This window comes from Maylandia zebra, linkage group LG15 (assembly GCF_041146795.1).
Source record: "Maylandia zebra isolate NMK-2024a linkage group LG15, Mzebra_GT3a, whole genome shotgun sequence".
Classification (NCBI taxonomy): domain Eukaryota; kingdom Metazoa; phylum Chordata; class Actinopteri; order Cichliformes; family Cichlidae; genus Maylandia; species Maylandia zebra.
Window position 1 is genome coordinate 36,652,727 of NC_135181.1, and position 14,701 is coordinate 36,667,427.

A 14,701-nucleotide genomic window follows, 5' to 3' on the forward strand; every position below is an offset into this window, starting at 1 on the left:
CGATTTGTGCCATTTTTCATTGTTCGTATACACGCCATTTGCACTGTGTTGAACGGAATATAGCCAACTTTTCCAAAAAAAAGTCTGGTTACATATATTTCAAAATTCCAGTCTGACTCCCTTAAATTAGCTTCAGTGGCTGAGCTACAGATAAACTTACACTATTGGTCCTAGTGGTCGATTTGTGCCCCATTGAAACCCATTATAAACGCTATTTCCCATTCCACGGTTATTACAACCAAATAATGGGCCATCTTCCGAATGTTGGTGGTACTCGGGAGTCCGGGCCTTGGAATTGTATCTTTTGGGAAATATTTGATTTCTTTGTTTTTTGGGGCTAAAAAAACAGTGCGGCCATGTGACGAAACTGGGATATAAAGGGTTAGAATCCGCGAAATGTAATTAAAACTTGATATGAATATTTCAAGGAGAAGTAGGTCTAAAAGATTGGCTAATTTAAAGTGGAAAAAAATATTAATATATAGATATTTTATGGCACTTTTCATGGCGTGGTCGATTTGTGGCTCTAAGCCCAATAGTGTATGCATTTTTCTAGGACCCCCCAGAGGCTAACTGTGACATTTTATGAGGATAAAACAATTAAACTTTGTTCTTTAAATTTGTTCTGTTATTGATAATGTTAATACCGGTTCTACCCTTGAGTTTGATGTGCATTTTTACTCTTGAAAAATTCATGGGTTAATGTTAAGTGCTTGGCAAACACAAGAAAATTATGAAAATAATTTAATAATTTGGCCAGTGTCCAAAGCAACGTTGAAAGGCTCAGGGAGCCTGTTTCTGCCGGAGGTTTCTTCCTGTTAAAAGTGAGTTTTTCCTACCCACTGTCGTCAAAGTGTGTGCACATAGAGTGTCATGTGATTGTTAAGTTTTCTCTGTAAGTATTATTGTAGGGTCTACCTTACAATATAAAGCGTCTTGATGGCGACTGTTGTTGTGATTTGGCGCTGTATAAATCAAATTGAATTGAATTGAATTGAAAGTCCTTCATAAATCCTAAAAAACTATTGTTCACAAACACTTCAAAAAAAATTACAAAAAAGAATAAAATCCACTTTTTAGCAAAATATAACTGTGGGTCAAACTTTTCCTCAGGACTGGAGATATGCATGTGCAATGTTTATTTACACCACCCATAATATGCACATTGGAATGAAGTTAAGTAACAAAAACAAAACAGACAGGTTATTTTATGGAGGAAAGCTACCAAGAAGGAATTAAAATAAAGTGTTACAAGGTTATCAAAAACAGCAACAAAATCTACAATTAAATGAAAAGAAAATGTCACACAATAAAAAGAAAGCAAATAAAAGTTGATGCGGGGGATATATAATAGAGAAGGCTATTAAAATGTGTACAAATGCAAGACAGAAAAGGCAATCAAAAGCACACACATACACACACATACACACACAAAATCCTGACTTCATCTGTGCCGCTGATGCAGGGATTTAGGTCTCTTTCACATTAATTGTCACTGGTTACAATAAATTTGTCACAATAAATCTGCTCTGGAGCCACAAGTGTTTCTATCTCGTATGCCTAACCAGCTATTGTTGCCAGGCAACGACAGCCATTTGCCGTTGTATGACATCTTGAGGTCATTTGCATTATTTATGTGGGCTTCTTGATTTCATTTACATAAAAGTAAGAATTCCATCCTAATATATGTATTTCAGCCATAAAGGCAAAAAATAAACTATAAAACTGCTAAACTTAAGCTTGCTTGCACTCTAAAACACGTCCCCTTCAGGTTTTTTGAAGAGAAACATAAAAAGTTAAACATCATCCAGTTTGCTTTACATCCTTTCATGACTTCCTCGTTTAGACATCAAACATTTCTAAGGTGATAGTACTCTGAGTTGAACCAGATATTTTCCCTTCAGCTGTGAAGAGGAGAAAAAACTGGCAAGTGTTACGTACACACTCATATTGTAACAAGTAAATGTGTCCAAATATGATTTGTTTTATACAAAATATAAAATGAAAATGGTGAAAAAGAGGAAATATAGATTAATGTGACACACTGTGTTGGATTCAGAATCCCCAAAGATAACATGATTGACCAAGATATCACTGGAACTCATCTTTTTTCTCGCTGGAAAAAGGATGAGGTCATAGAGATCATTATAAGATAAGACTAAACCTGATAGTGTTCTAGTTATGCAGAAAGAAAATTACTATACAACAAGTGTCAGCAAAGACTGAATTAATTTAAATCGAAAAATACTTTAATTTTCCATAAAATAAATTTTACCATGACGCAATGAATAGACTTGGGCCCTGTGGCATATGGCTGTGGTGGTTGAGGTGTTCCTGGGTGCCAGGTGGCTCTTGGGAGCCCAGCATCCTGGAGCTTTGTCCTCAGCACATGCTGGGGTCGCCAGCCTTTAGTGGAGTCGGCTTTCCAGTGCCTCTCGTCTAACGGAGCTATTTTTCTTTGGTCATGGGGGCTGTGTCAGGGGCTTTCCTCTTCCGTCTGTAACGTGGTCATGCAGTTCTCATTGGGACATGTGGACAGGTCCACTTTACTCTTAGGGGGCTGCAAGGGGACATTGTTAATCCCGGCTTCACAATATACACACACGACACACAAAATTGTAAGTTAGTTTGTGTAATATACATTTGATTTTTCTCTCTCTGATGCCGTTAGCTTTTTGACTGTGTTTATTGCTCTCCTTTCTTCTTTCTTCTGCCTGCCTGTCGCCCTCGCCATTATTGAACAATACATACATTAATGTGAATAATGACAAAAAAATACAACGATTTTTTAAAAAAGTGAAACATGTATTTAAAGTTTTTAAAGTGTGTTTTAACCAAATTACTTTTTTTAAGCTTTAATGCATATGAATGATTATGTGAAGGTATAAAGTATAGAATTTACTGTATGCTGTTGCATGCCTGTCAGTATCGTACTTAACTAAAAGTGTCCCAGAGCATTTGAAGTAGTGTCTAGAGATGATTAATGATTGTTGACACAAACACAAACACTGGGAAGCACAGACAGAGTGAGACAGATGAGGCGATAGAAGCAGAGGGAGAAGCTCAAGTTAAATACCTCTGTATCAACATCACAGACGCTGTGGATAATAGGCCTCTTAAGGACCTTCTCTCTCACCAAAACTGCCTCCCTGGAGGTTTGCAAGAGTACAATTTGTAAGGGAGAAACACCGGTGAAGTGAAAAGGTAGACCAGTGGATAATGCTGTTAAGTCCACATTATTTGACAATCCTTTAGCTTTCACACTTTATATTCTCCTTATCTTGCCAGGAAAAACTGGCTAGCTTCTCCTTGTCACTTGGCTATGTGAAATCTAAGTAGCTGAAACTATGCTAAATTAAGAGAAAGTACACCAATGGAAACATATAGGTCCCCTGGCAGAAAACGGTGTGCAGGAATGGGGATAAAATCACCTTATTTTATCATATCCTCATTTTCTCTGTGTTAAGAATGTTTTTATGTTCAGGAAAATAACAGGAAAAAATTCCTCTTTAGGACTGTAATATCCCAGTTGTACACTGGAGGATTGTAAAACAATGTAAATAGCATATTTACTTATAAATACTACAAAGCTTATATATGCTGATGCAGTGTCTCCACTCTCATTACTATTCTTATAAAATGTATAGCTGTTCGCTGTCACTCTTGCTCTGGTTAACAGCTAAAAAGTATTCATTCATTCATAGTCCATCGGTAATGTAAAATTATGACAACCTAAGGAGCAAGAACAGTGAGATGATGTAATGGAAGCCAGTATTCCTTCCTCTCATTTGAAGAAAATAATGCAAACATGTCAGGGCAACAAGGTGGTTCCGTGGGAACTTTCCTCCTACAGGTTCTGCATGTCAGGTTAACTGGTAATTTCACGTATGTATGTTGGAGTGTGTGTGACTGTCATTTTGTGTTAGCCCTAGGGTAGACAGGGAACCTCTTCAGGGTCTACCCCACTTTTTCCCCTGTGGCGATCTAAGCTAGTAAAAAGTGACCATTCAGTCAAACTTGTCTTTTCTTGTTTGACAAAATGAGGAAATAGTTGCTGAAAAATGCACGCTATAGTAGCTCATTTTGGATTCTTTGTTAGTGTAGAAATACGGCAACATAAGCATTAATTCTTGACTATCTTATGCTTGAATATCTTGACTTGAGCAAAGAGCACAGGGGTATCACTAGGTTATTACAAAGGGACCGCCTAGAGACGTTTTACTGATTCAGATCTCCAATACTGCCTAAGCGGGCTCCACGGGGACCTATTGCATCCCAAAGTGAATTATTATGTTGTAACATGTTCCATCTGACAACTGCTGTTGTATCTGTACTTCCATTTTTCCATTAACTTTTAATTACCAAACCTGCTAAAGGGGATCCATTTAATTATCAATTTCTTGGGATTTCATTAGTTGTGAAACCCTTGAATAATAGCCCATCCCCTTCTATCATTACTTGTCAGGAACATAGCATGCATAATGACTAGTTAGTGAAGATTTGACAGGAGAGTGTTCTCTGAAAAATAATGACAAATGGGTTTGATAATTAAACTGTTTTGACTCTGTCATATGTCATGCTAAACATTTTAAAGAAAATTTAAACACATGCATGTTGTCTCTGTGGCCTATTTGCTCAATATTGCTGTATTTGCCAATGTACTTCCAAAATAAAAGTGGTAAATATACCATATAATATCTAAATTGTTCAAAGGTAGGTGTAGACAAAGTGTAAAAAATACTTTACAAGGTTAGTTTGTAATCAGAATTTCACCAAATGAAACACCTGAAACAATGTAGCTTGCCATCACCAGTGTGTGAATGTGTGTGTGAATGGGTGGATGACTGGATATGTAAAGCGCTTTGGGGTCCTTAGGGACTAGTAAAGCGCTATATAAATACAGGCCATTTACCATTTACCATATCAGATGACGCAGACGAGTAACTCGACAGTAAAGGAAGCAAAGTCAATGAGAAGGTTCCAGATCTTGTGTCATGGATTGTCAGTCAATAGCTGAGTAGTATTTCCAGATATGACAAGTATCAGTTGCCTTTCTGCCACGAACGTTTAGAGGAAAACTGACTTACAGTGTAAGTGTACCAGAACGGCACAAATCCGATATTTTCAAATCCGATATGGGTCACTTTCATATGTGGTACTGAATCCGATACATATGCGATGTTTTAGAAAGCGACTGCTGTGTGAATGGTCAGGTCGCATTAAATCCGTCTTTTATGTCACTGACATAAGACAGACGCCAATTATCAGCGCCGGAGAAGCACCCGATAAGACATCGCGAACGCTTCCTGGCCATCCAGCGTAGATGTTAGTGAAACTGTTGGGAAGACAACGTTGGAGAGACGTGAACATTTTATTTGTACTGTATAATCTGCAGATTCTGACAGAAATCTGCAACTATCCTTTGAAGCACCGCTCCTCTCTAAAACAGCAAGAGGGATAATTAATAGTCTGGAAGATGAGTGGATGGTGGGGTGGGTGCAGTTTTCTCTGTGGTGGGGTTGGGTGAACTGTCCCGGGCTCTGTGGGGCCGGGAGGCGCTGCTGCACTGGGCCCCGGTCTGGATGGGCCTGGGCCCTCTTTCCCTGGCGGGTCGCGGAGTGTGGGAGTGCCTACTGGGGTCAGCGGGGGAGCTGGCCCCAGGGAGGGGTTACCTGCCCCTCCCTTCCTTCCCTCCCCATCTCCAGCTGCCTCCCTCTTCCCGCTCCACCACAACCACCCACACATGCAGGACCTTGGAGTAGGGGTATGTCACCAGGGTGCAGAGGAGGCTACCCCCCCCTCTGTCCCCTTCCGGCTGCCTCTGCCTCAATTTTATCCCACAACTTAGACATTCACATTATTCACACTCTCATTACACATACATATAGGATCTTGGGGGTGGGCACAATCACGGAGTCCATATTACCATCAGGGTGTACACCTCACCCCTGGCGTCGTTGCCCACCTCTCAATTTTAAATACACTTAGACATTGAGGGCTATCAGGAGGGACTATGCGCTTACCTGCTGCTTCTTGGCAGGTAGCTCCATGCCCTCCTGGGTTTTAATTGCACCTTAGAACACACATGCATCAACACTACAATGAGCGGGTGGAGGGAGGTTTGGAGTCTTCTCCCACCCCCATTCTCTGCGGCCTGCTGGAGCGGGAGGGCTAGGAGGAGTTGGCCGTCCGACTGCGGTCTGGAGTGTGGGGCCTCCCTGCTGCTACGGAGTCGGGGCGGTCTGCCTCTCCCCACCGCAGGGAAAAGGGTAACACCACCTGGGTCTGGGTGCAGTTCCCCCCTCCAGGGGCAAGGGTACCTAGACCCGGTTTGTAGAGTACGCTTGGGGAGTGTGATCGTGTGTACAGCGTCTCTTTATGTCTGTCTCCACGTTGGTTGAGTGTGAAGTGAGTGCATATGAGAGCATGAGGGGGGGAATGGATGTTTGTGTCTGTGTGTGCCTGTATGTCTGTGTCTATATGTCAGGTTGGGTATCAGACGCCACCTCTCTGGGGACACCTCAGGCCCTCCAAGGTTTGGAGGCCTATCTCCACCCCTCCACCACTTCCCCTGCCGGTGGCGGACTCCCTCAGGTGTCGGTGCGTTGGTGGTTCTTTGTGTCTGGGGGTGGGCGTCCAGGTACACACCGGCTCACTCCTTGGCGGCCGCTTATCGGGGCCTGGAACCTGGGGCTCGCTCGGGCCACTTCGGAGGTGGGGTGCCCCCGGCCTCTCGGCCTGGGGCTCGGTCACTCAGGCACAGCTGGCGGCCGGCGGAGCTCACGGGCGCGTCACTGCAACTCCCCCTGGCTTCTGCTCCGCGGCAGCTGAGTGAGCCCTCATCTGGGACTCTCCTCAGCTCTTACTGGGACAGTGGCGCGGCTGCCCCTCTGTTGGTCTTCTATGGTCTCTTGTGTTCTGGGGGCCTCTGGATGTCTGGAGTTTTGATCTCCTCCATACCTGCTTCATACCCTGGAGGACGGGGCTGTGCCCCCCCCACACTCCCTAGCAGATCGTTACATGGAGAAACCTTTGGAATACAAGCACGCTGATCCACACAGGTATGCACACGGGTGTTCACTGCTCGTAGACCCAAATTACACCTTTCTTGGCTACTACTTCGAAGCACATCTGTCCTGCGTACTGCACAACAACATTGAATATTTAGTATTTACTGCTGTTTACACTTAGCTAGATTAATGCGATGGTGTTGTGTTTAGTATGTTGCTTTGTTTTTTTTTGTTTTTTTGCTTGTTTTCTATTCTTCTCTCAACAGGTGATCCAGGAGATTCTTATTTTTTTTCTCCCCCCCTTTCTCACTGTCCCTCTCCCCTTCGGTTTTTCCTTTCCTTCCTCTTTCTTTCTCCCTTTCCTATCCCTCACTCATGTCTGTCCCATCTGTAACATCTGAAAATAAAATATAATAAATAATAAAAACAAAGATCGACCAAATGGACCAATACGGCAATGCCACGAAGATCCATTTGGCAAAGTAAATCCATTGGGTATCCTTGTTGGTCTTCAGACAACAATTCTGATGGCTAAAGAACCAAATGGGACAGGCAAAAAAAAAAAAAAAAAAAAAAAAAAAAGAGGGATAATTATTAGGTTATTTACATTATTATGTAAATAACATAATTACATTATTATGTAAATAACAAAATAACTTAAAGCAAAAATTGGGAAACGTAAAGTCCGAAGTCTTTATATTAAGGGCCATCAGTCAAACAATATTGTTTGCTCTGGGTCAAAACAGAGCGCGTTGTGCGTGACGTCTTCTTTTGCGCATGCGGGCCACTTTGAGCGTTCACACTAGAGCGCGTTTGCGGTCGCATTTTATTTGTAGTGTGAACAAGCAGACAAAAAAATCGGATTTGATCAAAAAGTCGGAATTGAGCATTAAGACCTGCAGTGTGAACGTAGCCTTAGAGCCACAAAGTAATGGCAAGCTTTAAATGGAACAGACAGCCAAATGTTATTTAATTTTGGCAACTGAGCATATATGGCAAGCTACAGGTATGTTTCTATCTCACTGTTGAGTGAAATAAAATCTTAATATTACAACACAGCTTTGACCTGTTACAGTCCAGGGATGCACCTCATGCTTTGCAGGCCCTGCTGTTGCTAGATGTGATGTCCTCTTAAAGTTATTCCACCTGGTATTTATTGAGATATTTTCAAGAGATGGACACATTGACATTGCTATTAACCCATGCTAATAATCTAAGTAATGAGTAGTACTGGCTTTAGCATTGTTTTAACCATTTCAAGGGAAGCAAGGCTCATCTTTTAAAGTACTGTGTCATAATAAGCAGGTTTAGGATCAAAACAGAAAGCTACGAGGCAGATGTAAAGCAGAGAACTACCTTTTCTGTAGGCAAGGTCAATCCAAAGTACAAAGTCCACCATGTGAAAATAATAACAAAGGTCCAACTAGAGAAAAGTAAAGAGTCTTGCACACTAGTAACAGTGTGGAGGACAAAAAGACGATCAGCCTCTGCTTTGTCACTTAGTGTACAGCCACGCATTTGCGCAGAGGAACAGAAGTTCAATTCAATTCAATTCAATTCAATTCAATTTTATTTATATAGCGCCAAATCACAACATAAGTCGCCTCAAGGCGCTTCGCAGAGGAAAAACCCAACAATCATATGACCCCCTATGAGCAAGCACTTTGGCAACAGTGGGAAGGAAAAACTCCCTTTTAACAGGAAGAAACCTCCGGCAGAACCAGGCTCAGGGAGGGGCGGGGCCATCTGCTGCGACCGGTTGGGGTGAGAGAAGGAAGACAGGATAAAAGACATGCTGTGGAAGAGAGACAGAGGTTAATAACAGATATGATTCAATGCAGAGATGTCTGTTAATACATAGTGAGTGAGAAAGGTGACTGGAAAGGAAAAACTCAATGCATCATGGGAATCCCCCGGCAGCCTACGTCTATTGCAGCATAACTAAGGGACGATTCAGGGTCACCTGGTCCAGTCCTAACTATATGCTTTAGCAAAAAGGAAAGTTTTAAGCCTAAAAAGTAGAGATAGTGTCTGTCTCCCGAATCCAAACTGGAAGCTGGTTCCACAGAAGAGGGGCCTGAAAACTGAAGGCTCTCCCTCCCGTTCTACTTTTAAATACTCTAGGAACAACAAGTAGGCCTGCAGAGCAAGAGCGAAGTGCTCTAATAGGGTGATATGGTACTACAAGGTCATTAAGATAAGATGGCGCCTGATTATTTAAGTTTACTTACCTTTGGTAAGACAGAGCAGTTTGCTTGAGGTTTGTCTTCATAACATTATGAAATGAGCAGCAGGAGAAAGACAATTTAGCCCAAACCCAGTCTTGCACTTCTGAACAACAAGTGTCAAGTATTACGAACATGCGTGCTAATTCAGCCCTTTCCTCATTGCAGCAGCATGCAGCGTTCCACTTGATTCTCCAGCACAGACAGTCTGCAGCTGCTAAAGAGAGAGCTGGCAGTATAGAGAATCTTCATGACTGCTGCAGTTCTCCACACATCATACATTCCTTTGTCACCCTACCAAATCAAGCTGTAGTGCTAGAATGTTGTCTGCTGCTGTAATCATTGAAAATAGTAATATATGCATTTCAGATAGTAAATTAGTCTTGGAATAGCTTGGAATAGCTGTGCACATGTGATTTTCTCAGTCACCACCCACACTGTGATCTCCCCCCCACACAATCACCAGTTTCCAGATGTTTAAGACTATCACTTCTACTAATACTAAGAGACTTGACAGTTCACATTGATTTTTCTTCTCACTTCCATGCATATCCTTTCTAATTGTGACTCTCAGAAACATCATGTTAAAAAACACTTTTATTAGCTTCTTTCACAGCATTCTGTTTCCGATTAGTAAATACTGACTGACCACATCTGTAAGAAAACAAGAGAAGAAAATTATGCTAAATACCATGCACTGCATGCAAAGCCAAACCTGAAGCCTGCTCATATCTCTTGAGCCTAGTTTCCTCTCCTGAAGGTACCCTTATCCCCTTAAGGTGATGTTCTGTAGTTGTGACAAGGTAGTGTTATTGTTGGAGGTGATGCACCTCACCAAGGTTAAGTCAGATCTTATCAGAGCAGCAGTGTGAGAGGGATGCTGTTTTGCAGGTAGTTCTAGTGGAGCGAAGAGGGTAAGCAAAGGTTGGGTGATAATGTAGTGATGAGCTATACTCCAACTCGCTGACTCCCTGGGTTTTTTTCCCCTTACAAATACAGTATATCAAGTTGCTGTGTATAATGTTAAAGTAGGTCAGGGTGGCTCCGGTGTTGTTTAGCAGAGCATGACACTACAAATGTCAGGGTTAAAGGTTTCGTTCATAGTGTTTGCAGCAATAAAACTCTGAGGCAGTTTGGATAAAAGCACCCACAAATGTGATGTTTAATTTTCTGAATTATCTGTTGAATTTTTAATGCTGTTTTTAGACTTTACTGCTGTACTTTGCCTCTTTTTAGGGAGACAAATTCTCAATAATAGTGCACTTATATCTCCAATAATTTATCCAAACTCCAACACTGTTCTCAGCTAAAAATATTCCTGCTTGAAGCACACTGTGGTACGTCTACAGATCCACTATGCCATACCCCGGCTCAGTAGCATGCACTGAGGGGTTCTGCAATTGTGTTGTTGCTACTATCAATAACTAAACTTTCTAGAACTTTTAATCTGTCAACTTATTTCCTGGAACTAGGCATGGAAAAAGTGGGGTTGTGCATGCTGAGTACTCCGCTTGTATTTTCACAAATGTTTGTGACTGTGGAAGAGAGAGTGATACAGACATGTAACCTGGAGGGTATAACAGTCTTTTTTTTCACAATCCAGGACCGATACAGCATCCAACCACAGTGGGCACAAAATACACATTTACACTTGTTTGTGTAAAATGAATTCAAACAAGCCCACCCAAAACTGTCTAATCCAGGCCAAACTCTATAAATCTTCTGAACTGCTATTATGACAAGCCAATCTTGCCTTTACACGGATATCATCTTCTGTGGCCTTTTATTTTTATTTTATTTATTTTTTTCTGAGGGATGTTCACACCTTCGCCCACCTGAATGTCCTGTCAGGCTGCTGCTATAGATATCCACACAGAGCACAGTGAGGGGGAGAAAGCAGCAACTGAGAGAAAGTGAGAAAAAGCAAATGAGGTGGCGATACAGCAGAGAAGGAAGGAGAAAGCGCTTACACCGAGTGAAACGGTGAAAACACCAAACGGGGAACAATAATTCATCTGGTAGTGAGTTTATCGAGAGTGAGAGAATGCGCACGAAGTGAAAAGAGGGAATGATAATAGGGGAAGAGCAAGAGAATGAGCTCTCTACCTGTCAGCGCATCAAAGCTTCGTCATGTCATATACTCACTCGCTCCCACACCCACTCACCTCAGTGCCTCAACTTAATGAGCCAAGAGCCTCTCAGTGGCTCCCGTATACAGCAGCACCCTCACACAGCCTGTGTTATAGACAATTTATCGCCCTGTACAGCAGCATTTCTATTTCTATTCTCTGTTATCACGACCTGCACTCTTCATACTGTCGTGTTACCTGCTCACTGACTTTCACCATGGGCAAAAGCAAAATCTTTACTTATACCACACCATAGGGCATTTGACAGGTCTCTTCCATCCATTGGTCCTTACCGCATTGTACAAAATATGAGGTTTCATAGCCAAATAGGACCTTAAATCCGAATTATGTTAAGATCAATGGACAAATACACAAAGCAATTTTAGTTATCTCTCTAACATACCTAAAAACATACCATTTTCCTAAACCTAACCTTGCTGTTTTTGAAAGGGGTTAGTTATTTGAGAAAATAAGCACAGAAAAAAGAGGAATATTTAATACTGATGTCATATCTACATATGATAATATCATCAAAATATGCAGTGCCAATAATTATCTGGTCAAAACTCCCACAAAGCAGGTGGCAGTAATGGAGAGAAAGAAGAAGAACAGCAGAAAATAGTTTGCTAGAAACTCCCGGAGTATTGTTACGTTGAGCAAAATCACAGGGGAGGAAATGAAAGACAAAAGCAAAGCACTTTACCTGCAGTTGAAGAAAGTGTGGTATAGCCTCTGTGGGTGTTTGTTGGTTTCTGATAAAATGCTGGAGTGCTGGGTGGCAGTCTAGAGTGCAAGAAGAGCTGATTAATAGTAACAGCAAAAGGAGTCAGTTCTCAACCTTCACCTCAATTGAGCTGCAGATTGTTCCACAGCAGAAAAAGTATGAAGCAGGTAGCTAGAAATGGCATTAAGTGTTCTTTTTGTACCCTTTTCCACAGTTATAGAAACTCATTGGTCTAAATAAGGAAGAAATAAACAAAGTTAAAGATACATTTGACTGATTGCATTATTTATCCTATGTATGTTGTGATACTGTGAATTTTTTGGTCATAATCATAGTGTAGTGTTGCTTTCAGTCTGTTTGATATTTTTCATGAAAATTTGTTCTTTGACGTTTTGATTTTATCAGCTTACCAACACAGGAAGGCCCTGGTGCTGAACTCCTGGAGAGATGTTGGACTGTCTCCTTTTCCTTACTTGCTTCAGGTGGATGATGTGCCGATGGTGTATATACCTTATTTTCATATTGTTAACATATTTCAGTTATCTTAAAGTGAAAATGCTTAATGTATTACTTGCACTTAGTTAGGAAACCATGCATTTCTTCAGGAACACTGAAAATATTATACATCTTTTATCTCCAACATCTACAAGTGTGATCACACTGGCCGCCCAACAATGCAGCACTAAAAACCAGGAAATTTAGATATTTTACTTCTCTCCATCCTCAAGTTTTAGAAAATTTGAAACAAGAAGAATGAGAACATTGATTACTCTTTAAAGACTTCATAGGCAAGCCCTCACTGACACTGGAGAGCTTCTACATTTTAATGAGCCCTCACTCACCCTGAGAACCCCCAAGGTGGGCCCTCTTGCCTGTCCCTGTTGCCAGACTAAAGTCAAGAGGTGGTTACTTTTGCTGTCAGGGCTCCGAGTCTCTGAAAATACCTGTCGAGATCAGAGTTCAGTCTCATTCATCTTATAAATGTTTTACTAAAGTATGTTTAGTATATTTGCATATCCTGACTTTAGTGAATTACCTATTGGCCTCTGTTCTCTTCTTCAGATCATTTTTGTTTTTATTTTTTTAATTTAAATTCTTATTCAGTTGTCTCATGTTCCCTGGTTTTATTTTTTAGTTTGGACATACTTAATCTACTCCTTTATATTTACTATTTTCTTAAAGAAGACAAGTTCAGTCACATCAATTGCTATAGCAAGCAAAATAATGTGAACAAAGCAAAATATGTCTTATGTTCTCGCAGTCACTTCTCTGTTTCAACAAATCTAAATCTAATAGCATCTCTCTTGTGTTTGGGTAGCATGATTGTCACCCTGCTTTTTGCCCTTTAGAGAGCCATGAGGCTTATTCTGAGTCACTGTTCTCTGAAAAAAAAAGATAGTTCTACAAAGCACAAGCATGTTAAAGAGGACAAGAAACGCTACACATGTAAAGGCTAATTTACAACATTAAAGTTGACCTTGAAAAAAATGTTATGAAACCATATGAAATAATATATCATACGAAAGGGCATGGAGAGCGCTGTACAACACACCTTTTCTTTTTTAAATATGGTGCCCTACAACAGCGGTCCCCAACCTTTTTTGCGCCACAGACCGGTTTATGCCCGACAATATTTTCACGGACCGGCCTTTAAGGTGTCGCGGATAAATACAACAAAATAAAACTAGTACCGGTACCGAAAAAAAGAAGATTTATTCATAACACATAACACACGTGAAAAGACCCAGGAAAACCGAGTTAACGATAAAAACGATAACAAAATAACGCTGAACACCGATAAAAACCCTGAAAACCATACATTTCACACCTGAGCCTCAATTCTCGCGGCCTGGTACCAAACGACTCACGGACCGGTACCGGTCCAAGGCCCGGGGGTTGGGGACCGCTGCCCTACAACATCACAATAATGCCATAACAGGCTGACATCTGCACTTGCTCTTGTTGTTATTTTCATGTTGCAAAGTATAATTACAACTACTAATTTACAATGTAAATCACAACCACTCCTGTTTTAGTGAAAAAAAATTATCAACTATTTATGAATATATGTAGTGTGTTTGAAGTTGATGACACTCTATTTTAACCTGACGGAAATTTGAAGAAACCTAATCACCTGTATCTAGATTACTAGAGTAGAGGGTTCTGTTAAAGAGACCTGTGCCCTTGCAAACATTGCAGGAACTGCATGGATGACAAAGTCATGAAGGAAGTGACTGTAGTAAGTTTTATTCAGACATTTAAAGGGTCACTTTAAATTACTTTAAATGGTGATGAAAAGTGAACTGACGGTTGAGCTGTAAAGGAAAAGCCAGAGTCACCATGGGTTTGAAGGAAGGCTTGATTGTATAGCACCTCCATAGCGCTGAAGTGTTGCCTCTGGTGTGAATTGGGAGTTAGAGCTATTCTCCTCCTGCTAAATGTCACAGCATTCATGCCATCCTCTATTCAGTTAAATTCAGTTGTATTCATTTAGCGCCCATTCACAACAACAGTTATCGTAAGGGATGTTCCATCGTAAGGTACAGACTTTACAGATAGAAACCCAGCTTCTTGTTAAAACTGGTTAAAGTGAGGAAGGAAAATAGAGTTTTA